A 27,579-nucleotide genomic window follows, 5' to 3' on the forward strand; every position below is an offset into this window, starting at 1 on the left:
AGAGTTTGGCGCTATACCGTCGAGTGCGACATATTTCTATTAAGTCAGTAATAGTCTATTTGTGTATAGTGTATCGTGCGGCTAAAGTTCTACAGTGACCAGCATCACCAACGCTTCCTCGTATTAGCTAGAGTTCTTATCCAGGCTGGGCTGCTTTCATGGCGCTTTCACCCGAGGAGACCTAGACGAGAACCGTGTGGACATGTACACTGGATTAATCTACCCGACGACTACATAGCCCTTTGCGGCTGGATTATATTTGCTTTGGTCCTGTGATTTATGGAGCGGAGAATCGCCGACGCTTACACGTGTTGGATTTAACCCGCGAGGAGCCAAGTCGAGTCGGCGCCTCAGAGAGCCTGCGGCCGGCTAGCTTTCTTCACTGTGGAGCTACAGTCTACGGAGAACAGCTGTATTCGTCTGTGGATCAAGAGGCTATTGCACCGTCTCCTGTACTTGGAGTCTCCTTAGTCATCGTTGATCAGACTCTCTACTACCGACAGATCCTCTACCCCTGCTGGCTTACAACCAGGGGGACCCCTTCCAGTATCTCCCGCTATATATTACTAGTGTACCATAGATATAATTCCCTAAGATTCAGGTTGTATAATTACCTCCTGCGTAACCAGAGAATGGACATTCATTGTTGATTTGCCTACGCACATTCCTTTGCCTTACAAGTGCATTCAAAGTATAATAGAGAAGTATTATGTACCTTTTGCTGCAATAAATACTTAAAGACAACTTTGTGTAGAACCGGTTCATTGTGGGAAGTGTTCATTATATTTAGATATCATGTACTGTATGGCCAGTAATTAAAGTACATAAAGCGGTAGTGGTTTAATGATACCATACTTATCAATACAGTCAGGGAATTGTACCCCTCAGTTACACTCGGCGTTTCGCGGGCAGGGGCGGTAGCGCCCGACGGTTAGAGCGGCCGTTAGCTTAATGCTACTCTGTTGAACGTGCTTTGATTATAACATGTTTTAAACACTCTTGACTACGACGTCATCTTTGACAGAGGATGTTCGTCGAACCTGCCCTGGGCCAGGACGGCAAGGACTGCGTCAACAAGGGGGACCTTAGCGACGGGATGGAGCGGCGACGCTGCCCAGATCGACAACACAGAACGGTTTACTACGGTGCCTTGAGACTGCACTTCGCTTGATCTACGCTCCAGGTAGGCAAGGCCTGACCAGACCTTGTACACTTCTTCTGGCTTTCCCTTCTAAATGTTTTGTAAATAACGATGTTTTCCAAAACGAGTGTTGCTGCACTACATTTAGGATACGACGCGAGTTATGTGTGAATTGTCTTGTCACTGGTATTTCGCTTCTCCATGCAAATCGGGTTGTTGTTACAGATGTGAAAATGATCTGGTTTGTTGTGTTGAGAAACATCATGTGTGTTTATATGTACCGTGTACTCACAACTAAGGGGGTTAACTAACCTATAAAGCTATGCTTAGTGACAAATGAGTAAAGAATGATTATTTTCTCAGCCTGTAATGACAATGAACAGTGTGTTCACATATTAACAGGTTTTCATGTTTTAACTGGCCGTATTAAGGGTAAAGTAGGAGGATTGTGTTTCCCCCCGGTTCCCTGGGGACTTCTTCATCCTCCTCTCAGACATGTTGTTGCACTACATTGTGTCACTGTGTGGTAGGGATACGATGTAACCCTTAGCTTGATTGCTGAGGTTGTGCTAAAACTGCTGGAGGAACTTTATTTTCCTAAAAGAAAAGATTGTTTGGTCGCTTTCGTGTGTGCTTAGCAAGGCCTGTGGCCGATACTTATCGAGAATTATGAAAAACGGCGTTCCTCTGTAGAGTGTTTTTGCCATTTTTTGTAGGTGATGATGGGTTGTGTGTGTCATGTGACCTACAACTGGGTTGGACTGGCCACAGAAGCACATGTGTAAGTTTGGTACCGGGGCTCTTGGAGAGCCCTCTCTATTCTGTGTTTTTTCCTTAGTAAAAATCAGATAGCAGGTTACCTGTAGCTCATGCGCTGTGTGAAGCTGTCAGACGCTTCATGGAGCTGACTATGAATGTGTCATACTCTCTTTTTGTCATTACATCGTATCATGGGTGTGGGGTCGTAAAGGGGTGAACTGGTAACCTTTCCTCCCCCTTTTTTCTGTTGGTCAGGGGTAAACCCCCTGTCCTTCAAGGTTCCTGTCACGTTGCGGTTCGGCACGTTACAGGGTGAGGGGGGGAGTTTCCTGGTCCCACGGCCTGGAATATTGGGCGTGTGCACCGCAGAAATTCCCCCGCCATAGAGTATGTCACTGTGCGCGTCTCTGTTGGTAGGACTTCTGTGTGCTGTTCAGGTCCATGTGATGGATCAGTTTCGGGGGGTGGTCAGGGCTCCTCCTCACCAAGCTCCTATTCGGGCCTTCTGTGAGTTGGGACTCTCCTTCCGTGAGGAGGGAGCCTCCTTCAGAGTACAGCGCCTCCTCCTCAGATTGTCAAGGTGAGTGGACCCTCAAGAAGGAGTCCTACTCTATTGTGTATGTATTCGATTCAATTCGATTATTGAGTGTGTATGGGTTCAGTGCCTCCTCCCCGGAGAGCCCTAAAACCAATTTTTTACATGGCTCAAGGTGCAATATATTCTTTTCAATCTGTACAGCTTGCGTGGGAAGTCTCTCTGGGGATTCCCGTCTCCTTCCTATGGGAGGGTGGTGGGATGTAAAAATGTGAAAAAAATTTACCCCCGGCTGTGTAGACTGGGATACATACTGTTGGTGCTTCCTTCTTTTCTATTAAAAAGAGTTGGAGTTAGGAAGTATCACACCCCTCTTCTGGGCGCCTTGGGGATTCAATGACAGGTCTAAATAGCCTGTTCATTGATGTGGGTGTGTCCCGACGCACGTATAGTGCTAGCTCGGGGTGTTCTGTAAACAGGCGACTGACTGGCACGCCTTGGTTGCTTGAGGTTAAAACGGCGTTTTTATAAAGCAACTGGGATGGAGGTTTTTCCTCTTCCGACGACCAAATCCGACGACCTGGTTGCGTGAATATTAAAGGCAACCAACTTGTGTTCAGCTTTTCGTTCAGCGTTTCTCTGATTGGCCACACGGCCAATCAATCAATCCACTAGCACACGCCCTTGCGGCAAGAGAGACGCGGCATAAGCGCTGGTCGAACCAGCGGCGTTCTGTTGTGTGACTGTACTACAGCGGTGTTCTGTCACACAACAGAACACCGCAGAACTTCTGTTGTGTGACTGTACTAAACTCTTCCACCACATGACCGACATTTGACATACAGTACACCTCCTATCTATGTTGGGATTATGTTTGGTCATGACAAAACAATAAAAATCGCTACTGTTAGTAATGCTGCCACCACCCACTTCAATGACAGAGCTCTCATATTTGCGAATGCATAAACTATATCTTAAATTATGGCGATGTGTCTAATATGGCTGTCGCGAAGTCATTGATAAGCGACAGCCATATTAGACACATAGCCATAATTTAAGATATAGTTTATGCATTCGCAAAATATGAGAGCCGCTGTCATTGAAGGGCTTCTACAACGGAGGAACGGCCGCTGCTGCTGCTGGAGCTGGACCGAGTCAAGCCGTGGGCGGCGCATGGAAGCCGGGGATAAACCACCGCGTCGCCCCGCTGCGCTTCAGGCTCAGCAGCCTCCACGGGCGAAATAACATATAACGTTACAGTTCCACACTGATGTACAGTGAGTGTCTAATATGGCTGTCGCGAAGTCATGCCTCTCCCTCTGAAAGCCCATCCACGCTGTGTATCATAGAGACATAGAGCACTGGGTTTTATCACTGGAGATATATTTCTCACTCACCATTGTATTTTGCGCCATCTGACAATATCATAATGATGTGTTTTCTATATTATATCCACAATCATTCATCTAAAAAATGTTATGGGCTTTGATTAAACATGTAACCTACACCTACTGTAACTTACTGTACCTCTGCTTCCTACAGCACAGCAGGTAATGGCGTTAATCAATGGAACGCGAAACATAATAACGTTACGCTTTCTAGTTCAGCGCATTTCATAACTGTATGGGCTTTGTTTATACACAAGTGAATCTGGTAGTTGGTTGTTAAAAACGCGAAACATAATAACGTTACGCTTTCTAGTTCAGCGCATTTCATAACTGTATGGGCTTTGTTTATACACGAGTGAATCTGGTAGTTGGTTGTTAAAAACGCGAAACATAATAACGTTACGCTTTCTAGTTCAGCGCATTTCATAACTGTATGGGCTTTGTTTATACACGAGTGAATCTGGTAGTTGGTTGTTAAAAACGCGAAACATAATGTTACGCTTTCTAGTTCAGCGCATTGCGTAGCGCTCCACTGCTACCGCAGCTGAACACAAGTTGGTTGGAACAGCAGCCCAACACAACACAAGTTGGTTGCCCGCGCTGCCACTCGCTTGCGCTCCTTGGATTTCATTTGGGACGTGGGACGACTGCGCTTGCCTGCGCGTGGGGGCGCGGCCAATCAGAGAAAAGCCGAACACAAGTTGGTTGCCTTTAATATTCACGCAACCTGGTTTGGTTATCGATGGATTCTCGTTCATATCTGGGGGATGATGACGGAATGGATCTGAACATATGTAGAGGGGTCTCACGCCCTGGGGGTGGGCCACCGGGCGCGGTTCGCCCGAACGTCTGGGTGGCGCCTTCTTTTCATGTTTAAGATCAACACGCATATCTGCCCCTTCTCCTGGAGTAGGCATGTCGGCGTGGTTAGGGCACGGGACTGGTTCTGGTCATGCTGGTCCGGATCAGTTGAACCCGTTGTCCGCCAGGGATGCAGATCTGCTGTTCTGGTACCCTGAGGGACTTGGGCTTTTTTCAGGGGGAAAAATGCCAGGTCGGTCCGGGTGTCACATGGTTAAGCGCTATGGAGACCCTGGTTGGGTAAATTTTTTACTCAGCACTGTCGTAATGGCTTACGGCCATGCCAACATGTACACGCTCGATCTCGTCAGATCTCGGCCGCTACACAGGTTGGTCCTGGTTAGTACTTGGTTGGGAGACCGCCTGGGAATACCAAGTACGGTGTGCTTGGGGCTGGTTCTCCATTCTTTTTCACTCCTCTCTCACGCATGGCGAAGAGGGGCCTGTTGGGGTGGTCTTTGACCTCCTCTGGTGACCCTGTGCTTCCCGTATCGCCGGGCCCAGTCCGAAGTCATGTTTCGTCGACCCGTAGGCCTGGGTTAACCCTTTTTTGAAAACTGAAACACTTGTACTGCGGTATAGCCGGTGTATACCCGCAGGTGTGTTTTGGAGTTTTTTTCTTGAGGGGTTATAGGAACAACCACCGCATTGGGTAACACCAAGGTGGTTGATTCCCTGGTGTGTTGGAGCAGTGTCAACTCCCGGGTTCACCGGTTGAGGGTGCCCCTGCACGTTCATGACGTCTGCCAATCGTGTCAGCCTTCTCTGCCTCAACCCCTCTGGGTGGGGGCTTTTTAAATGGAGGCTTGGTCATGCAACAACGCCAGCTTACGCCCCTTCCGCCGGGGCGGCTGTGTTCAGCTGTCCCCTCTGGCGCCTGTCTCGTCCGCAGTCTCCAGGCTAGGGTTAACAGCCTGTTGCCTGGTTTTTCCCCGGTGCGCTGCCTGCTTCCGTTGGTTAACCTTTTTTGTGTGCTTACGGCCATGCTGACTGCCTGTTCTGCAGGGTCAGTGTGCCAGGCGGTGTACTATTGGGGGGACAGGGCCCGCTCGGCTGAGGGGCCTTTGTCCGGATACGCTGGCGATGTGGGGGGCGGGGTCACTAAGTGCCCACCTGGTGGGGTCTTGATGCTGGCATCATGGACTTCTCCGGGCCCCTGTTCCAGGGGGTCCAGTCCCTTTGGTGGGTCTGGGTTTTCCTTCGCGCTCCGCTGCTACGGCCTTGCCACGGGGTTGGGTTTGCCCTTGACCCCGTGATTCTGGGGGCAGTAACGAGGTTGTTCCCTCCGTTCGTTCCCGGGTGGCATGCGGGTTGTGCGTGTGTGTAGTCGTGGGGTCAAGCCACGGTCTGCTCACCCTGTGCGTTGAGTTGCTTGAGTGCCTCTTCGCACGGTCGGGTCCGTCGCCCTCCCGTGAAGCCCCCAATAGGGGGGGTGCCCTCCATTAGGGGGGGTCGGGGGGGCTCGGTCCTCCCTGATCTGATGGTTGTGGGGGGCCTCAGCGGGGTACATTTGTCGAGCTTCTAGCTCCTGCTCAGCGCCTATTATGCAATGAGACGCTGAGCGGGAGCTAGTGTGATACAGAACGTTAGGTTATGACTATAACCAAGTTCTGTTAACACTTGTGGACGCTCAGCGTCTAGACACCGCTGCGGCCCTTGATTTTTCATTGTGGTGAAATTTGTTGGGAAGGAGTAGGTGCTTATGTAGGTAAGCGGATGGGGGTGTGGCCAGATGAATGCTGGCTTTTAAAGGTACATTTTGAAATGTATTCAGTGTATATACGCTGGAGCGAGATATATGCAATGAGACGCTGAGCGTCCACTAGTGTTAACAGAACTTGGTTATAGTCATAACCTAACGGTTTCTATTCTGTGTGGTACCCTTTAACGGATTGGTTTCTATTCTGCGTGGTACCCTTTAACGGATTGGTTTCTATTCTGCGTTGTACCCTTTAACGGATAGGTTTCTATTCTGCGTTGTACCCTTTAACGGATAGGTTTCTATTCTGCATGGTACTCAAAGAACTTCAGACAATAGTGGTAATTTTGTAATGATAAAAGAGCTGGAACTCTCCATTACAAATATTTTCTGTGCTGTTGTGCCTAAATGACTCTTTCATTGACAATGAAATTGCTCTGTGCACGACGATTACCATGCGCCTGAGAGAGATCACGGCTACTCAATCAAATTCTCCACCATCTACGGTGGCAGTTTATGGCAGATCATCAGTGCCAGTGCCTTGGTGAGACCATTGTGTACACAGAATGCCACTGAATTTTGATTCACAAAGCCATAATTACCCTCAGCCTGAATATAACTCTTGTCATTGTAAAAAAAATCAATAAAAATCAATAAACATAGCTCTCATCAGGCTATGACTTATTAAATAGGTGCCTTTTTTCTCCCTCTTTTTGATCGCTTTGAGAGAAACTCATCACATAATGTTGTCATGGAAACCATCCGTCTGTGAAATACCGGGAGAGCTTGTGATTTTGAAAGTAGTTCATAGCGGGGGAGATAGTCAAAACATCCACAGTGCATGTAATGTAGGGGAGAGTGGGGTGAGTAGTTCCACTTTTTACTTAAAGTGCCTTTAAAGCAAGGGGATTACAGTAATGCCCCCAACTAAAATATGTACATATCGTTTAGGATGTTGTGCATCCCTGGGGACAATCACTTTGGATCTTAAATAAACTGTTTCAGAAATATAGCTTTAGAAAAAAAGGTGGTTTTGTGGCACAACGTGCCCCCGGTGCGGGGTAAGTTGTGACATTAGAGAGAATACACTGGGGTAAATTGTGCCATTGATAATTTTACGTAAAACAGATCATTTTAATCTCAAAAGCGGTAAAAGCATCCTGCATATCTTCATCTCCTTTCCAACCTGACGTATAGTCTTCCTCTGTTGCACCTCTTTCACTGCTCTTTCCAACTTCTCAAAAGGAGTTGAAACCCTGTCTGTCTTCCGTTTGTATATCTGCGTGGCATGATGGATTTTGGTCTAAAATTAAGAATATCACATAGTTTTAGTGATCAAATGCAAGAATGCAATGTACAATAACAATACAATACAATAAAGTAATATATATAGTTAATAAAATAAGTTGGGGCAACTTAACAAAGAGAATATCTGGCACAACTTAACCCAGGCCCTTTGGCACAAATCGCCCCAAGCCTACCATTTTGAAAATAATACATCCGCCAGCTGTTTTGAGCTATCATCATGCTAACTGTATAGACTCATGGTGTAGCTTACTAAAGCACTAAAACATGTGTGAACTGTTTTCAAAGTTGTCTATAATTGTTCAAACACAGCAATAAAAAAACCTTGATCATACAAATTTTACTTTGGAGGGCAAAACACTGTTTTTTGAACTTAAATGTGCTTACCTCTCAAGCCAGGTGTCTCCCTTCTCTGCAGGTTGAGTGAAATGGATGCCTCTTCAAAAATATGTTGTCACATGACCAACTTCTTCTATGGTTTTCTAGATAACAGGGGTGGAACTACATGCCCCTTGGCACTACTCACCCCACTCTCCCCTACTGTATATATGCCTTTCACACAGGTCCATAATTAGTTATTCTGTTGGAAAATTAAGTGGTACATGATGTCATGTCAGGAGGACTTGATCAACATGAAAATACAAATATACAACTTCCATAGCCTTTTATTTTACAGTATGTGACTTGGCTAGTTGACTTAACCTATCCAACATTACCCGACCATGAGATCTATTCCAAACAAGCGTGCCTTGTTCTCTTTTGTTTGCAGCAAACAACTTTCATCCGCTCATGTGATGTGTACTCGGATGAGATGCCACAGCGACGGCGGTCCCTCACCCCGAGCTGTAGTTTAGCGGTGTAGCGGCACGTAGCGGGCATTACCACGCCCCCGTCACGCCAGCCAGCCACATTGGCTGGCTGGCGTGACGGGGGCGGTGCCCGGAAGTGCTGGCGCTACTGAAAGGAGAATCAATGACGAACAATGGCAGAACGAAAACGGGAGTCGAGAGGACGCTAGCAGAGGACGCAGGGCTGCGAGGATACACAGCTCTTTTTGTGTTTTACCTTTCCTCCAGTGGAACCAGTTCATAGTGGCGACTGCGGGGTTTCCTCCAGAGTGGAAATGAGTGGAGCTTCAGACCGGAGGGACATTATCGCCACACCGGGCGCCGTGAGTAAAGAACACAAGACAGTGGAATACGTGCCTAAACAAACGAACTATTTTCCCGAGTGGTAAATGAAGACATAGACGAACGGTGACTGCATTTGAATTAGGAATATTATTAGTGGCGTGAAGCTGAAGATTATCGGAACGGCATACAGTAAAGCCAGTAATACTGTCGAAGACTGGAACCTAGTATTGTGGATTCTCCATCCTCTGTGAACTACCTTTTTCTCTCTCTTTTCTAAATCATATGGAGGATATCTAAACAATTGTGCATAGTGACGAACCCGTGAACGGGGGGGGGAACCTTGCTCTTACTGACTGTGCCTTTCATTACAGGCGGAAGGACATTATTGCACGCCTGGTGCTTGGAGGGCCTAAAACACCCCAGTACAGACCGAACAGTTTTTAGCCCGAAGCCGAGAGGGGCTACGGGAGCGGAAGGAGGTGACGTCCTTCCGGCCCTCAGCTTCGGGCCCCGGTTATTAATAACCTTTCTTTTTGTATTGTTTGTAACTCAGCGCTTCCACTGCCCCAGACCTAGGTTAGGATATGGGAGGAATATTCTAGGCCTGGTCATAACCCCTAGTGGTGAACAACACCCACTATCCTATCCAAACCCCCTTAATTTACTGTGTGAACACTTAGTGTGTATTTATCTACCTATATTCTCCCTAAAGCATTTGCCGTGGCTCCCCGAGGGATAGTGTGATATCGATGCTTATTTCAGGATGTTTTGCAGTGAACCGTGTGGTATAGTGTGATTCTAAGTTGACGTTTGATAAGTCATAGACCCGTGTGCAGGGTAGACTCTTTTTGCCTTCACGTGTGTAGTGTTTCAGGGGTGGGGATAGGTGACGTGGGTGGGAGTAACAGTCTGGGGGTGGGTTTACGGGGCATGGAGCACTTCCTCTTTTTAGACTACCCTAGGCTTAAGAGGCGTGGGTCTTTTAAATAGGCTAACCTTGTATTAAACTATCTATTTTTATGCAATAAAAGCTTTCTTACTGTTTCTCTGCGTATTCTCCCGTGTCTGTTTGTGGTCCTGGGGAAATTCATGGTGGTAGGTCGGCTGGCCCCTGTGGGAAGAGTATCCGTGCATGTGCACACCTTAGCCTTAGACCTGGATGCTTCCCGTGGGGGTCAGGTGACATATTTTGGCGTAGTCGGTAGGATTTCCCCATAGTCCACAGCAAACATGGTCGATGAGAATGTTAGAGAAGCAGGGATGCGAGCAGTCATGATGCCCTGGTACTTGGGGTCGCATTGGGTCCCTAAGTTTAGTGGAGAACCGGGGACCACTAAATATAGTCAATGGCTAACCCAGGTCGAGGCCTTTTTGCGAGCACAGACATTGCCCTCCCCACAGGGAATAGATTTCCTGTTTAGCTCCCTTGATGGCCCTGCACATAGAGAAGCCATGCTCCTCTCAGCCACTATTAAAGCTTCCCCTAAGGAAGTAATCAGGGCGTTAACCCTAAAGTACGGAGACCATAGGTTTCTGATACCCTTCAAGAAGGTTTTTTTTGTTGTAGGCAGGCGGAGAAGGAAGGGATAGAGGAGTTCACCCTGCGCCTTAGAGAGTGCCTGTACCTATGGAGGGTTAGTGACCCAGATGGGGCAGGGGAGGAAAATAAGAGGCTGAGGGCGCAGTTCACTAAAGGCCTCCGGGAAGGCCCTATCAAGCGCGAACTCCTGCGCCACCTGAGACGGAACCCAGAGGCAACTTTTGAGGAGGTTCGGCAGGAAGCGAGCTCCATTGAGCGGGAGGAACGAGCATCCACTGAGGTGGCGGCGGCTTGCCAGACCCGAGCTGCCCCAGCTATCCCACCTCCCGGCGTCGAAGCAGTATCCCAGAGCGGCCTACAACAGCTGAAAGACTCGCTACGGGTGGAGCTACAGAGGGAACTACGTGACCAGGTGACACTGCTGGGGAGCAACCTTGCCCAGGAAATACGGAGCCAGATGTGGGGTTCTGGACCTGGACCCGAGTCAGCCCAGAGGTGGGAACAGCCAGGCCCTTCAGCTAGACCCTCTGCACGGCCGCGCCGACGCCCTGACAACCGGGAGCCGCGAAACTACCAGTGGGATGAACAGGGTCGGCCGATCTGCAAGAACTGCGGGGAGGCGGGACATATTGAGAGGTACTGCGCGCGTAGGACCACACTTCCCCCGGATTTTCAACAGTCCCGGTCACTACAGGGCAAGTGACCGGTTCAGAAGGTACGACGGAGGCCCTACAGAGACCAACCATGGTGGCTCGCTGTCCCGAGGTAGAGGTCCTGATTAGGGGTAAGAAGATACCCTGTGTGCTGGACACGGGTTCACAGGTGACTATGTTTGGCAAATCATTCTTTCAGCGCCATTTCGGGGGCGAAGGGTTCCAAGGGCCTGGAGGACTACCCTGGCTGACCCTGCGAGCGGCTAATGGGCTACAAATTCCATTTGTGGGCTACGTGGTTCTGGACTTTACCATCGGCGGTATTGAGGTACTGGGTCGGGGAGTGGTGATTGTAAACGATGAGTGTATTAGTACGGAATATGGGTTGTTGGGCATGAACGTTATCTCAGAATGTTGGGAGGGCATATTTCAGGGGGGACACCCGGGGCGGGAAGCTTTCACCTCCACTGTTCCTCCAACGGCCCGGAGGGTGTGGGAAAAGGCGTTTAACCTCTGTCAGCAGGTACAGAGCACCCCCCCAGCTGATGTGGCCAGCGGCACAGCTAGACTGCGGCGACAGGCCCCTGTCCTGGTGCCTCCCGAGTCGGAGATCATGGTATGGGCAGAGGTTAGTCCACGGATGAGTCGACTGGACTGCCCGGTGTTAGTGGAAGACCACACTGACCTGGTGGTAGGAGAGCGTGGCTGGCGAGTGGCTCGATCCATCAGCTGGGTACGGGGGGTAAGGTGCCATTGCGTATTTGTAACCCCCACCTCTCCTCTGTGCTGATCCCCCAGCGGTGCTCCCTGGCCACAGTGTCCTTGGTCCCCCTGCAGGATATCCATGGGACCAACCAGCTGATTCTGAGGGACACCGGCCCTGGGGTGGTAGAAGTGGATGTGCGTCGAGTGGCTGAATCCCCCCTTGCCGACCATCCGGCCCTAGATCTGAGAGGAGAGGGACTGACCGGAGACCAAGAGGCTAAGCTTGCGGCCCTGCTGCACCGATGGACCCATGTATTCGCTGCACATGAGGAGGACTTCGGACGTACCAAGGTGATTCAACATAATATCCCCACTGGAACCGCACCACCGATTCGGGAGAGGTACCGTCCGATTCCACCCAAGCTATACGCAGAGCTGAGGACGCTGCTGCAGGGGATGGTCGACAGCAAGGTGGTATGCGAGAGCTCCAGTCCATGGGCGGCCCCAGTGGTGTTGGTCCGCAAGAAGGATGGATCCTGGCGCTTCTGCGTAGACTACCGGAAGCTGAACGCTGTGACCCACAAGGATGCATACCCGCTGCCCCGGATAGAGGAATCGTTGACCAATCTGACCCAGGCGACCTGGTACAGCACCCTGGATCTGGCCAGTGGGTATTGGCAAGTGGAAGTGGCGCCGGAGGAACAGGAGAAGACAGCCTTCACCACACCACTGGGATTGTACCAGTTCGAGCGGATGCCCTTTGGTCTGTGCAATGCCCCCGCCACCTTTCAACGATTGATGCAGCGTTGCCTGGGTGGTCAGGTGAATGATCATCTCCTCATATACCTGGATGACGTGATTGTCTATTCCCCCGACTTTCAGAGCCACCTGGATCATCTCGAGATGGTGTTCCATCGCCTGCAGGAGCATGGTCTCAAACTCCAGCCAGGGAAGTGCAGGTTGTTCCACCGGGAGGTGAGGTACCTGGGACATATCGTCAGCGGCCAGGGGGTGGCAACTGACCCAGAGAAGACCCAGGCCGTCCGCAGCTGGCCTGTGCCCACCACGGCCAAACAGGTGAAGTCATTCCTGGGATTCGTGGGGTACTACAGGCGGTTCGTCCCTGGCTTTGCCCGGATTGCCGCCCCTCTTAACCGACTGCTCCAAGGCACTGCTGGACGACCATCTGCACCAGTGACCTGGGCGCTGCCCTGTCAGCAGGCATTTGAGGAGCTGAAGAGGAACCTGTTGGAGGCCCCCATCTTGGCCTTCGCTGATTACGGCCAGCCGTTCAGGCTCTATACGGATGCCAGCTTGGAGGGGCTGGGAGCAGTCCTGTCCCAGGTGCAGGGGGGCCAGGAGTGGGTCATCGCCTACGCCAGCCGTGGCCTGCCCCAGACCGAGCGCAACGACCAAAATTACAGCTCCTTCAAATTGGAACTGCTGGCGTTGAAGTGGGCAGTGACCGAAAAATTCAAAGATTACCTCTGGGGGGCCCAGTTTACTATCTTCACGGACAACAATCCGCTGGTGCATCTGGAAACGGCCCGGCTGGGGGCACACGAGCAGCGCTGGGCGGCCCAGCTCGCGAACTACTCCTACGTAATCAAGTACCGGCCAGGGGCTGTCAATCAGAATGCCGATCTATTGTCTCGGTTGCCAGAGACGGGGAACACGGCGGTCCAGGCAGTGGAAGGACGGGACCCGCTGGAGAAGGAGGCGGAGGAAGCTGCGGACACGGAGGCGGCAGCCACGGAGGCACGGGACTGGAAACAGAGCCAGCAGGGGGACCCGGACCTGCGACAAGTCCATCAGTGGCTGACCCAGGGGGCACCGCCACCTCCAGACCGCCACCATCCCTTGTGTCCGGGCCTACGAGGTCTGCTGGCCGAGTGGGAGTGCCTGAACCTCCACAGAGGGCTGATTGTGAGGAGAGGGGTGGAGCCTGATACCCATGTGACCACTGACCAGCTGGTTGTACCTCTCAGTCGGGCCAAGGGTCTCTGGAACGACTATCATCAGGCCGCTGGCCATTCTAGTGCCGAGAAGGTACTCTCCTTGCTGCGGCAACGGTTCTTCTGGACAGGCATGAGCAAGACAGTGCAGCTCTGGACCAAGGAGTGCCCCACGTGTGCAGTCAGCAAGGCCGGACCAGAACAACGGGCGCCTCTGAGCTCTATCCGGAGTAGCTACCCGTTTGAGGTGGTGGGTTTGGACTATTTATCCTTGGGCCGGCCGGCCGATGTCTATCCCTACATCCTGGTGATGACTGACCTGTTCTCTCGCTACACCTTTGCCGTTCCCACCAAATATCAGATGGCGTCCAGCACAGTCAAGGCGCTATGGACAACGCTGATCCAACCCTTTGGGTGTCCGGAACGGTTTTTGACGGATCAGGGGGCTGCGTTTGAGTCCCGGCTGATGCAGCAGTTGTGTGACATGTATGGGTGCGTGAAGAGCCGCACGACTCCGTACCACCCTCAGGGCAATGGGGCCTGTGAGCGCTTTAACCAAACGCTGCTCTCTCTACTGGGCTCCCTCGACCCCGACATCCAACCAAACTGGCACCATCAGCTTCCATACCTCGTCCAAGCCTACAATAATGCCATACACGCAAGTACCGGTATGACTCCTCATTTTGTAGTGTTTGGGCGCCATGCCAGGTTGCCAGTGGACTTGATACACGATGTCTCACCCCCGCAACGGAGAGCCACCCTGGAGGGATGGGTTCAGGGCCATCACCAGACACTGACGGAGGCCTACGAGCGGGTACAGGCGAATGTGACCAAGAGGCAGCGGTGGGACCAGGCTCGTTATGACCGAGGGGCGCGAGCAGTACCCTTGCTGCCGGGAGAACGGGTCTTGATAAGGAACTTTCGTCGGCGGGCCCAGGGGAAGTTGGCACCTCGGTGGGTACCCAGACCCCATGTGATTATCGGACAGCCCCGACCCGACCAACCCGTGTATCTGGTTCGGCCGGAGGGTCAGGAAGGGCCTGGTCGCACCCTGCATCGGAACAATCTCCGGCCCTGTCCAGCGGGGGTGCCCTCATACCCTGATGAAGTGCTGGAGGGACCGGCAGAAGGTAGGGCCCCCCTTGAAACCCAGGGTCTCCACTTCCCCTTCCTGCCGCTCCCAGCGACCGGCCAGGGCGGTTACATCCTCCCGGTCCCAGAGCTTCACTTTGGCCCCGCTGTACCGAGACCTGCGGAGGAACCCCTGTTACCTGTGCAGCTGGAGGCAGCCGAGGCTGCAGTAGTCCCCCTAGAGGTGATACCACCTCGACGATCCCGGCGCCTGGAGTCAAGTGGAGGACCTGTCGGTCCTGAGGAAGGAGGTCCTGGAGAGGTGGAGGTACCTGTCAATCCTGAGGAAGGAGGGAGCAGCCGAGGGAATGGAAGGGCCGAAGCCGGGCCTGCAGTGGTCCCCCTGGAGGCCAGACCGCCTCGACGATTCCGGCGCAGCAACTTGGGCAAACCCCCCATCCGCTTGGTCCAGCTGTGATGGCCGCGACAGCCATCGAAATAGGGGGGGGAAATGTCGCGGGTGGGGGTCTAGGGGTATCTGTATGGGGGGTGTCTATACCTGCGGGAGCCAAAGAGGAGGACGTGTCCCGGGATGGTCTGGAAGAGGACCTAAAGGCATATCTGGCTGATGGAAAAGGCAAGTAAATATCAGCTGATAATGATATGTGAAGTACCGTCGCTGTACTGCACCATGCTGTCCCTGTTGTTTGTTTAGACGGAGTGGAGTCCAGGAGGTCCTGACGGGAGCGGAGAGAGCCATCTTGGGAGGATGGTGATTTTGTGCAGACGACAGCTACAGCAGGCGAGTGCAGGACCACCAGGGGGGGGGTAGCGTATGTAAACATTATACAGGCTACACATGTGTGCCCTCTTCTTCTTATGCAGCTGGGGAGCGTCGTTGGAGGGAGCGCGAGGTGATTGGCTGGCTGGCGTGACGGGGGCGGTGCCCGGAAGTGCTGGCGCTACTGAAAGGAGAATCAATGACGAACAATGGCAGAACGAAAACGGGAGTCGAGAGGACGCTAGCAGAGGACGCAGGGCTGCGAGGATACACAGCTCTTTTTGTGTTTTACCTTTCCTCCAGTGGAACCAGTTCATAGCGGCGACTGCGGGGTTTCCTCCAGAGTGGAAACGAGTGGAGCTTCAGACCGGAGGGACATTATCGCCACACCGGGCGCCGTGAGTAAAGAACACAAGACAGTGGAATACATGCCTAAACAAACGAACTATTTTCCCGAGTGGTAAATGAAGACATAGACGAACGGTGACTGCATTTGAATTAGGAATATTATTAGTGGCGTGAAGCTGAAGATTATCGGAACGGCATACAGTAAAGCCAGTAATACTGTCGAAGACTGGAACCTAGTATTGTGGATTCTCCATCCTCTGTGAACTACCTATTTCTCTCTCTTTTCTAAATCATATGGAGGATATCTAAACAATTGTGCATAGTGACGAACCCGTGAACGGGGGGGGGAACCTTGCTCTTACTGACTGTGCCTTTCATTACAGGCGGAAGGACATTATTGCCCAGTACAGACCGAACAGTTTTTAGCCCGAAGCCGAGAGGGGCTACGGGAGCGGAAGGAGGTGACGTCCTTCCGGCCCTCAGCTTCGGGCCCCGGTTAATAATAACCTTTCTTTTTGTATTGTTTGTAACTCAGCGCTTCCACTGCCCCAGACCTAGGTTAGGATATGGGAGGAATATTCTAGGCCTGGTCATAACCCCTAGTGGTGAACAACACCCACTATCCTATCCAAACCCCCTTAATTTACCGTGTGAACACTTAGTGTGTATTTATCTACCTATATTCTCCCTAAAGCATTTGCCGTGGCTCCCCGAGGGATAGTGTGATATCGATGCTTATTTCAGGATGTTTTGCAGTGAACCGTGTGGTATAGTGTGATTCTAAGTTGACGTTTGATAAGTCATAGACCCGTGTGCAGGGTAGACTCTTTTTGCCTTCACGTGTGAAGTGGGAATAGGTGACGTGGGTGGGAGTAACAGTCTGGGGGTGGGTTTACGGGGCATGGAGCACTTCCTCTTTTTAGACTATCCTAGGCTTAAGAGGCGTGGGTCTTTTAAATAGGCTAACCGACCAGTTATTTATATCAACATATAACCTTGTATTAAACTATCTATTTTTATGCAATAAAAGCTTTCTTACTGTTTCTCGGCGCATTCTCCCGTGTCTGTTTGTGGTCCTGGGGAAATTCATGGTGGTAGGTCGGCTGGCCCCTGTGAGAAGAGTATCCGTACATGTGCACACCTTAGCCTTAGACCTGGATGCTTCCCGTGGGGGTCAGGTGACATATAACATCCGCCTACAGTGCGCAGGTAATAGCTCCCCTCGGAAGCTCTGATCACGCTATGATTAACTTGGTTCCGACCTACACTCAGAAAGTCAGGTCTGTTAAACCTCACGCTAGGAAAGTAAAAATCTGCATCCCCCTCAGTCAAGACACTGAAATACGCGGACGACACTACCATCTTAGGGCTGATCTCCAACAACAAGAAGGATGACTACCAGTTGGAGGTGGAGCGGACACTAACGTGGTGCAGAGAACACAACCTCATACTAAATGAAAGCAAGACTGTTGAACTTATCATTGACTTTAGGAAAACCACACCCACAAAAACACCCATGCTCATCAACAATCAACCCATTTCAGCCACAGACACATTCAAATTCCTAGGTACATACATCAACAATAAACTAAACTGGGACCATCACACCACTCATCTACTCAAAACAGCCAATCAAAGACTATTTCACCTCAGACAACTCAGGAAATACAAGGTCAGGAAGAATTTAATGGTCCAATTCTACACAGCCATAATACAAAACATTCTGTCATTATCCATTACTGCAGTGGTTCCCAAAGTCGGGGGAGGGCCACGGGAGGGCCGCGAGACGATTTCAAAAAAAAAAAAAAAAAAAATCAAATTTTTTATTTAAAAAAAAAAAAAAAAAAAATTTTTTTTTTTTTTTTTTTTTGTCGGGCCACTGAATTTAGAAGCAGGCCAGGACAGTGTTTCTAGTTGTATTCTAAAATTCTATTCTATTGTATTCTAAAATGTGACTATATGGTTTTTTATTAACAAAAATTAAAAATCTACTTATTTCAACGAACATTTCAAACTAAATAACAGATTATGCACATAAAACGCTGAAAACAACCGAAGCAACAATAGTATTTTAATGAGGCTATTATTATTATCATTATTATTTTGCAACAAGTTAGCCCTCTCATAAATAGCACATATAAATGAATAACTACTTGAACTAACTTAATAGGATTGAAGTGATATTTGGCTTAAAAAATCGGTCGCATGGCAAAAAAAAAAAAAAAAAAAAGCCTGACGATGTGCATTGGGCCGCGGCTCTCTGACGCCTTATTTTCTGGGTCCCGGCCTGAAAAGTTTGGGAACCCCTGCATTACTGTATGGTATGGCAACACACCCAAACACACACTACACAGACTAGATAGGATCATAAAAAGGGCATCCAAAATCATCAACTGCAAACTCCCCACCCTGGACTCCATACACAAACATCACACCATCACACGCGCACACAAAATCATTAGTGACCCCCTGCACCCAGCTCATCACCTCTTCCAACACCTCCCCTCTGGTAGGAGGTTTAGGTCACTGGGTAGTCGTACTGTGAGGTTCAATAATAGTTTCTTCCCCAAGGCCATACAACTGCTCAACTCCAACTCCTCCTAAATTTACCCCATGCTGTTATGTTTCTCTGGTTTCTGTTACATTGTCTCACTCAGACGTAACCTGGCCTCCCTATCCCCCTCCACCCTCTCCTCTGACATAATATCCGCTCTACCTTTGAGTGACACCTTCTCTGCTCTCCCCACAGAGATGGCAACCTCCACCCTCCTCTCAGCCCTTGCAACCTCCTTTGACAAGCTCTGTCCCCTCGTTGAGAAACCTGCCCGCCGTTCCCCACCCAGTCCATGGCTGACGGATGCAGTGAGAGAACAAAGACAGGTCCTGAGAGCGGCTGAGAGGAAGTATAGAAAATCACGCCTCACTGCTGACATCGACACATATCACAACCTCTTGTTAACATTCTCCAAAACCATTACTAATGCCAAAGCTTCTTTCTTTCACCATAGGATCGAGGCCTCTGCCAAGAATCTTCGCAAACTGCATGCTACCATGTCCTCCCTCCTCACTCCCCCCCCCCACCCCCCTCCTCCCTCATCTTTTTCTGCCGAAGACTTTGCGATCTTCTTTGAGGAAAAAGTGGAGAACATCCGCAGCTCCTTCTCCCAACCCCCACCCATTCCAAACGCTGAATCGAGAACCTCATCCTTCACTCTGTCATCTTTCTCTCCCATTACAGAAGCTGAGACCCTGACACTGGTAACGTCGAACCGTCCAACTACATGCCAGCTGGACCAGCTACCCTCCCCACTCCTCCAGACCATAGCACCGGACATCCTCCCATTCCTAACTGCAACCATCAACTCCTCACTCAACTCGGGGGTGGTCCCCACCTCCCTAAAACAAGCCAGAGTCACGCCCCTCATAAAAAAACCAACCCTGAACCCCACCGTCATAGCCAACTATCGTCCTGTCTCTCTTCTCTCCTTTCTTTCTAAAACACTTGAACGTGCTGTATCCAACCAACTTACTGCTTATCTCTTACAGAATGACCTCCTAGACCCCAATCAGTCTGGCTTCCGGACTGGCCACTCCACAGAAACGGCCCTCATTGCGGTCACAGAGGCACTTCACTTAGCAAAAGCGAAAGGCCTCTCCTCTGTCCTGATTCTCCTAGATCTATCTGCAGCCTTCGACACAGTCAACCATCAGATCCTCCTCACGGCCCTCGCAGGAATGGGAGTGGCTGGATCTGCGCTGACATGGCTGACATCATACCTCAACGACCGCTCCTACCAAGTGTCATGGAGAGGGACTCTGTCGGCCACCCGCCCCCTCCGGACGGGTGTCCCCCAGGGCTCGGTCCTAGGACCCCTTCTCTTCTCCCTCTACACTAAATCACTGGGTAACATTATCACGTCTCATGGCTTCTCATATCATTGTTATGCCGATGATACTCAACTCTTCCTCTCCTTCCCTCCCTCAGATATCCACGTCTCTGAGCGGATCTCGGCCTGTCTGTCCGACATCTCCGCCTGGATGACGACCAACCACCTCAAACTGAACCTAAGCAAAACAGAATTGCTCCACCTGCCGGCCAAATCCTCCCCCCTGACCGACCTCTCCATCACAGTCGAGAATGCAGCTGTGACCGCGTCCCCGACCGCCAAGAACCTTGGTGTTGTCCTTGACGACCAGTTGAACTTCTCTGCTCACATCGCAGCGACAACCAGAACCTGCAGATTCCTCCTGAGCAACGTCAGAAGGATACGCCCCTTCCTGACAAAAGAAGCCACCCAACTCCTCGTCCAATCAACAGTCATCTCCCGCCTCGACTACTGCAACGCACTGCTAGCTGGCCTCCCGGCCACTGCCACCAAGCCTCTTCAACTCTTTCAAAACGCAGCGGCCCGCCTGATATCAAACCTACCGAAGTCGGCCCATGTCACCCCACTTCTTAGGGACCTGCACTGGCTCCCCATTGCTGCACGTATCCGCTTCAAGGCCCTCGACCTAGCATACCGTGCAGCAAAGGGAACCGCTCCCGCCTACCTCCGGTCAATGGTCTCTAACTACACACCCTCAAGACCCCTACGCTCTGCATCTTCTGGCCGCCTCAGACCTACTCCTATCCAAGCTCCCGGAGGGTCATCAAAGAGAAGCCGCCTATTCTCAGTCCTTGCCCCACAATGGTGGAATGAACTACCCATCCCAGTTAGGACAGCCGAATCCCGTCCAATCTTTCGCCGTCGACTAAAGACTCACTTCTTCAACCACTATCTGAAATGATTAAAAAAAAAAAAAAAAATCTAACCCTGACTAACCTTACTGTCATGCACTTGTCCTAATAAACTAACCTACACTGTAACATGCAACACTTGATGAACATTGTTACTCAGCTGATAGAGTTGCACCCTTCTTGCTGTCTTGTCGTACAGAACTTGTAAGTCGCTTTGGATAAAAGCGTCAGCTAAATGACTAAATGTAAATGTAAATGTAGAGAGAGAGAGAGAGAGAGAGAGAGAGAGAGAGAGAGAGAGAGAGAGAGAGAGAGAGAGAGAGAGAGAGAGAGAGAGAGAGAGAGAGAGAGAGAGAGAGAGAGAGAGAGAGAGAGAGAGAGAGAGAGAGAGAACAAGGGAGAATGAGCGGGGGAGGGGAACTGAGAGCTTGGCTAGATAGGAGTGAGAAGATGATGATGGCTTGACAGGAGTGTGGATCATGACAAGAGGTGAGGTGAAGCATGCAAAACAGATTATGCGAGTGCAACCTATGTTTGTGGTTTGAGGTGTGTGGGCTGCTGCCGATTCTGAGAAATCCATGTATTTTTGAACATGTTATTCTCCATATTTCTCCAAACAACTCACGGTATCTTCAAACAATCATAACAACTAATTAAAAAACATTAAAAAAAAAACATTAAAAAAAAGAAAAGAAAAATGTATTATAAACAAAAGGTCAAGAGCAATGTGTTTGGTTAGCAGACATGTCCAAAAAAGGAGTAGAGGGAGGCTAAGCGTATTGATCCCTACCCCCTTACATTTATACTGTATTTGTTCTTCCATTAATTTGACTAGATATAACATAATTTAGTATATTACAATATAGAATATACTTTTACTTATATTAAAAGATTAAAAGAAAAAACTTGATTCACTTGACAGCACTACATACACAATATAACATAACTTTGTTTATCCTCAATACTAATTTCTGTATTTCTCTAATGTGTATTTTTTTAGCTGCTTTTTAAATTGTGCCACATGTTTACTCAGTTTGATGTATTCGGGTAAATTATTCCACAACTTCACTCCACACACCGATATGCACATGCTTTTCAGCGTGGTGTGTACCATTGGTTGTTTAAGATTCCCTCTCCCTCTTAAGTTATATTCTCCTTCCCTGTCTCTGAACCATTTTTGAATGTTGCCTGGGATTAGTTTGTATCTGGCTTTGTATACAATGAGTTACGATGGACACTCTTAAGTTATATTCTCCTTCCCTGTCTCTGAACCATTTTTGAATGTTGCCTGGGATTAGTTTGTATCTGGCTTTGTATACAATGAGTTATGATGGACACTTCGATATGATGTCATTATATCAGATTCAGATTCAGATTCAGATTCAGATTCCTTTATTGAACCATTTGTGTAAAACACATTGGTAATTTTTGCAGCAATACAGTGTATGCATTTTCTATCTTTTTTCACAGTAAACAACACCAACACAGACAAGAAACGAAACAGTGCAGTGGGGGATTAATCAATAAAGTACATATATAAAGTGAAGAGTGCAGAGATCCAGTACGGACTAGTGCAGTGCAGTCAGTGTCATTGTGCCAGTGTCACTTGGGGGCAGAGGAGGGGGGGGGGGGGACCTGAGGCATTGATCAGCCTGGCGGCTGAGGGGAAGAAGCTCAGTCTGTGTCGAGCTTTCACAGCCTTTGGGATCCTCAGCCTTCTTCTTCTTATATTCATTACACAATCAGAGTCAATCAAATCAGAGCCAACTCTGCGACAAACCAGCAGAAATTAAAGAGGGCCAGTGCAGTTAAGGACAAGCTGACAATTCCTGCCACTTGACATTTTCCAAGAACCTGACATTTTGCACTCATTGGCATAGCAATAAAATGACTGACTACACTACACTCTTAGAAAAAAATGTAGTATATTATGCACGATTTTGCACCCTTTTGTCTGAGAATGTATTGTGTTATGTCTCGGATTATTGAACCCAATATGCAGATACAGAGCAATGATAGACAGGTCTTGTTCAAACCCAGTTTGGGTATATTTAATAATAATAGAATGGTCAGGTATTCAGGCAGGGGTCGATACACAGGGGGAGCACTCTTACAGTCCAGGGGCGATTTGGGGACAGGAGCGTCAGACAGGAAGGGGTCGATACACGGGTACGGAATAGTCAGCCAGACAAGGGTCAAAACAGGTACAGGGTAGTCAGCCAGGCAGAGATCAAAACGGGTGCAGGTCCTCATACGTTCAGGGAAAAGGCAAAGAGAGTTGTCAGGCAGGGAGGGATCAGAGCCCGTCTTGTCGAGAGCCAGAGAACAGGGACAAGAGCCAGGAAGGACTGCAGGGAAGGATGAGAACAAGGGAGAGGCAGTTAAATCATTTTGTGTCCTGTACTGTGCAGGACAGTGATGCAACAGTAGCAGGACAGTGGATCACAGTGATGTAGCAGGACAGTGATGTAGCAGGACAGTGATGTAGCAGGACAGTGATGTAGCAGGACAGTGATGTAGCATCACAGTGATGTAGCAGGACAGTGATGTAGCATCACAGTGATGTAGCAGGACAATACATCACAGTGATGTAGCAGGACAGTGATGTAGCATCACAGTGATGTAGCAGGACAATACATCACAGTGATGTAGCAGGACAGTGATGTAGCAGGACAGTGATGTAGCAGGACAGTACATCACAGTGATGTAGCAGGACAGTGATGTAGCAGGACAATACATCACAGTGATGTAGCAGGACAGTGATGTAGCAGGACAGTGATGTAGCATCACAGTGATGTAGCAGGACAATACATCACAGTGATGTAGCAGGACAGTGATGTAGCAGGACAGTGATGTAGCAGGACAGTGATGTAGCAGGACAGTGATGTAGCAGGACAGTACATCACAGTGATGTAGCAGGACAGTGATGTAGCAGGACAGTACATCACAGTGATGTAGCAGGACAGTGATGTAGCAGGACAGTGATGTAGCAGGACAGTGATGTAGCAGGACAGTGATGTAGCAGGACAGTACATCACAGTGATGTAGCAGGACAGTGATGTAGCAGGACAGTACATCACAGTGATGTAGCAGGACAGTGATGTAGCAGGACAGTACATTACAGTGATGTAGCAGGACAGTACATCACAGTGATGTAGCAGGACAGTTAAAGGTGTATTCCACCCAAATGGTTAGCAGGACAGTGATGTAGCAGGACTGTACAGTACAGTACAGTGGACAGTGGTAAAATGGCTGCAGGACAGTTAAAGGTGTATTCCACCCAAAGTGTTAAAGGTTATAACCCAAATCGAATGATTTTAAAGGTGTATTCCACCCAAATTGTTTTAAAGGTTATAATACAGTAGCAGTACAGTGGATCACAGTGATGCAACAGTAGCAGGACAGTTAAAGGTGTATTCCACCCAAATGGTTAGCAGGACAGTGATGTAGCAGGACTGTACAGTACAGTGGACAGTGGTAAAATGGCTGCAGGACAGTTAAAGGTGTATTCCACCCAAATAGTGTTAAAGGTTATAACCCAAATCGAATGATTTTAAAGGTGTATTCCACCCAAATTGTTTTAAAGGTTATAATACAGTAGCAGTACAGTGGATCACAGTGATGCAACAGTAGCAGGACAGTTAAAGGTGTATTCCACCCAAATGGTTAGCAGGACAGTGATGTAGCAGGACTGTACAGTACAGTACAGTGGACAGTGGTAAAATGGCTGCAGGACAGTTAAAGGTGTATTCCACCCAAATAGTGTTAAAGGTTATAACCCAAATCGAATGATTTTAAAGGTGTATTCCACCCAAATTGTTTTAAAGGTTATAATACAGTAGCAGTACAGTGGATCACAGTGATGCAACAGTAGCAGGACAGTTAAAGGTGTATTCCACCCAAATGGTTAGCAGGACAGTGATGTAGCAGGACTGTACAGTACAGTACAGTGGACAGTGGTAAAATGGCTGCAGGACAGTTAAAGGTGTATTCCACCCAAATAGTGTTAAAGGTTATAACCCAAATCGAATGATTTTAAAGGTGTATTCCACCCAAATTGTTTTAAAGGTTATAATACAGTAGCAGTACAGTGGATCAGTGATGCAACAGTAGCAGGACAGTTAAAGGTGTATTCCACCCAAATGGTTAGCAGGACAGTGATGTAGCAGGACTGTACAGTACAGTGGACAGTGGTAAAATGGCTGCAGGACAGTTAAAGGTGTATTCCACCCAAATAGTGTTAAAGGTTATAACCCAAATCGAATGATTTTAAAGGTGTATTCCACCCAAATTGTTTTAAAGGTTATAATACAGTAGCAGTACAGTGGATCACAGTGATGCAACAGTAGCAGGACAGTTAAAGGTGTATTCCACCCAAATGGTTAGCAGGACAGTGATGTAGCAGGACTGTACAGTACAGTACAGTGGACAGTGGTAAAATGGCTGCAGGACAGTTAAAGGTGTATTCCACCCAAATAGTGTTAAAGGTTATAACCCAAATCGAATGATTTTAAAGGTGTATTCCACCCAAATTGTTTTAAAGGTTATAATACAGTAGCAGTACAGTGGATCACAGTGATGCAACAGTAGCAGGACAGTTAAAGGTGTATTCCACCCAAATGGATAGCAGGACAGCCCCATCACAATGTGCAGGAGGTGTGTACAGTAGCAGTACAGTAGCAGTACAGTAGGTGTACAGTAGCAGTACAGTAGGTGTACAGTAGCAGTACAGTAGGTGTACAGTCACAGGACAGTTAAAGGTGTATTCCACCCAAATGGTTAGCAGGACAGTACATCACAGTGATGCAACAGTAGCAGGACAGTTAAAGGTGTATTCCACCCAAATGGTTTTAAAGGTTCTAATACCAAAATGTGTCTTCCCGAATCATTTTAAAGGTGTATTCCACCCAAATGGTTTTAAAGGTTCTAATACCCAAATGTGTCTTCCCGAATCATTTTAAAGGTGTATTCCACCCAAATGGTCTTAAAGGTTCTAATACCCAAATGTGTCTTCCCGAATAATTTTAAAGGTGTATTCCACCCAAATGGTTTTAAAGGTTCGAATACCCAATTGTGTTATGGTGTCTTCCCCAAATCCTTTTAAAGCTTATAACCCCAAATCGTTTGAATGAATAAATGAATGAAATGGGACTATGAAGTCTTTATTTGTAACACATGTGAGATGGGCAGCACACACGCATTCCTTTGGGGGGGTTGCCATTGAAATGTCATCTGCGCTTGACCCATCCTGTCATCCTTCATCCTGTCGTGGGTCCGCTCCAATACAATACCTTGCCAATCCAAGTGCTCCTGTTCATCTTCATCAGGGACGTGACAGCATTAGCGATCAGTTCTGCATGTTTTTCCATTCTTTCGTTTTTATTTTTGTATGTGTATTCCCACAAATAGCTTTAAAGGTGTATTCATCCCAAATGTTTCTAAAACTTTATTCCACCCAAAGTTAAAATACTACTTCATGTTCAACTCCTAAAGGTATATATGCTTGAATTACATTCAAGTAATCTCATGACTTCCAGCTGGCTATAATGGAGGCGGTGAGCCCTCTAGTGTTCAAACATAAATAAGACACTATTCTAGACTAAATGAATTCTAATATTCTACACACCGGCGCCTAATTGTGCCTTAAACTAAACACAATTACAAAATATATATATATATATCGGAGAAGCTACCGACATAATCAAAACACTCATATGGCCCTTACACTGTGTCTACGTACGTGACTTCTATTTTTACTTCTATTTTTTTTACATGCTATACTATTTTATTTCACTTATCTTTTGTCTAGCACAGTCTCTGGAGCGTAACAGAAAGAAGCATTTTGTATAAAAGTATTCTGTACTTCTGTATGACAACTATTAAAGAAACTTGAACTTGAAACTTGATACATGACATACAGATAGACAGTACTGCTACATCTATACATTTATGACATACCAGATTTGCAAATACAGTACTGTTTGTGATACATGGCAGGCATGTTAGACATCGTTTTGCCTCCTGAGCACAGTGATGTACAGGTGCAGCTCAATAAATTAGAATATCGTGGAAAAGTATATATTTAGCTGTATTGATGCAGTAATTTGTGCAAAAGGAGCCCCAACCGCGTGAATACTTTCGGTAAGCAACAAGCCCTTCCGCGTTGCTCTGATTGGCCGAGCGTGCGCATGCACATGAGCCGCAACAAGCCCCTCAGCCAGGCAGCAATACTAAGGTCCGCTTAATGCAATTTATACAAATGGAAGTATTGATTTCGCCGTAACGAATCATTAAAAAAATATACCGTTAACTGGAATATGTTGTTTCTTTACACATATGTTGGATTATGTAATTGGTTTGTCATGACAAACCAATAAAAAAGACAAACCAATTACATAATCCAACATATGTGTAAAGAAACAACATATTCCAGTAACTTTTTCTGATCAGTTAGGAGTTGTTTAGAAACAGTGTAAATAATAACAATCAAATAGCACACAAGCTAACACTACTACTACAAGCACAACACATAAACAAGCACATCATTTGTGATCAACTGTAATCCTCATTGTGCAGGTGTTCTCAGTGAGCATGGTGAGGTTATGTGCACACATTCAGATTGTCTTGTCCTTTCATGGTGCTGGTCCTCAAAAAAATTGCAGTTACTTTGTTGGGCAAAAAGAGCAATAGACTTAAGCTAAATTCAGGCAGCCAACCACGTCCAATGGCTGCCGATATCCTCCACCCTAAAAAGGTGCAGGATCACAGAGCCTGAAGAAGAGTGGAGCAGGAGACCAAACACACCCAGGACAGGATGACCACAGTCAGCAGATGAGGGATGGAGCAGGAGAGATGAGGAATGAGATAGGACTAAACAGACCAGTAAGTAGTGATTCCGGGCCCCCTGTGAGACATGCCAAGGAAAGAGAAAAAGTAAAGCATTGTTAGTTAGTATTGTGGCTATATG

The sequence above is a fragment of the Notolepis coatsorum genome, assembly GCF_963971535.1.
Source record: "Notolepis coatsorum genome assembly, chromosome: 6".
Lineage (NCBI taxonomy): Eukaryota > Metazoa > Chordata > Actinopteri > Aulopiformes > Paralepididae > Notolepis > Notolepis coatsorum.